We start from the raw sequence: 924 nt of genomic DNA on the forward strand, positions 1-924 counted from the left end.
ATCTTAAATAAACCTGTTGGACGAGAATATTGTGTCATGAGAATTCTGTCTTTTCTTTAAAGCCATCAATTCAAACACAAGTCACATCGAGCTGCTCCTTGTCTGAGGATTCTTTTTTTAAAATATATAATTCGATACCAATTGAGTCAGATTCAGAAACTGAGTAATAATTGCACAGCTCCATCTAAGGTGCTACCCAAAGATGCTGCAATGTTGACACAGTACATGTTACCAGATTCCAAAACACGAACTGTTGAAAAGAACAATAGGCACTATTTCAAATGTTTTACTCGAGACATATGGTCTGTTAGCTCCAATCTACGTCCTACACAAGATACTTATATTCCCACAATCTTGTCTATGTTTCACTATTCACTATTCACTACACAATGTCAACAAACAGTAATTTGCATCAGTGTTTAGAGATTTGAAAACCACAAGAATGACCCCCAGCAGCTTCTTGCCGCTATGTCTCCCTCACCAGGCCCACACACAGCCCGAGAAAGGCCTCTCTCTTCCCCGCCAGGCCGCTCACTCCAAGTGACGGGACCAGTTCCTGCTCCGCTCGGCCTCTTCCAAACAGCCCCCGGTTCTCCCTGAACTGAGCCCGAATCAATGCCGGTCTCGGAAGCCCCCCTCTGTGTCCCAGACTCACACCTCGATATGTTGCCGGAAGGAGCCTGCTGTTCCCTCGCTTCCCTGGGCGCTGGTCTCTCCATTGCGGTCTGTTTCAAACAAACCTCTTCCACTCACTGAGTAAATACTTCTCAACGGCAGCGCTGGGGGGAGGGCCTCACGCATGCGCTCCTCTAGTCTGCAACAACCAGCATTGGGGGAAATGGCCAGTATTGCGCATGCGCTGCTATCCCGGATTTTTTTATATATATATAAACCGAGCTTGCGCACAGCGCGGACCGGACACGG

At 47.5% G+C, this 924-nt stretch overlaps 1 protein-coding gene and 1 long non-coding RNA gene across 4 annotated transcripts in view; one reads left to right on the plus strand and one right to left on the minus strand.

Annotated features, from left to right (window-relative positions):
• LOC125488166 overlaps positions 1–825 on the minus strand; it is a 19,761-nt gene extending 18,936 nt beyond the window's left edge. The window contains exon 1 of the long non-coding RNA XR_007266240.1: positions 658–825. This is a non-coding gene — a long non-coding RNA (uncharacterized LOC125488166). The remainder of the gene's footprint in view (positions 1–657) is intronic.
• Positions 1–924, plus strand: part of LOC109931069 (histone H2B 7) — a 20,265-nt gene that overhangs the window by 1,635 nt on the left and 17,706 nt on the right. The gene's annotated exons all lie outside the window — the stretch shown is intronic.

The sequence above is a fragment of the Rhincodon typus genome, unplaced genomic scaffold (assembly GCF_021869965.1).
Source record: "Rhincodon typus isolate 14 unplaced genomic scaffold, sRhiTyp1.1 hic_rhity00000051, whole genome shotgun sequence".
In the NCBI taxonomy this organism is placed as follows: Eukaryota; Metazoa; Chordata; class Chondrichthyes; order Orectolobiformes; family Rhincodontidae; genus Rhincodon; species Rhincodon typus.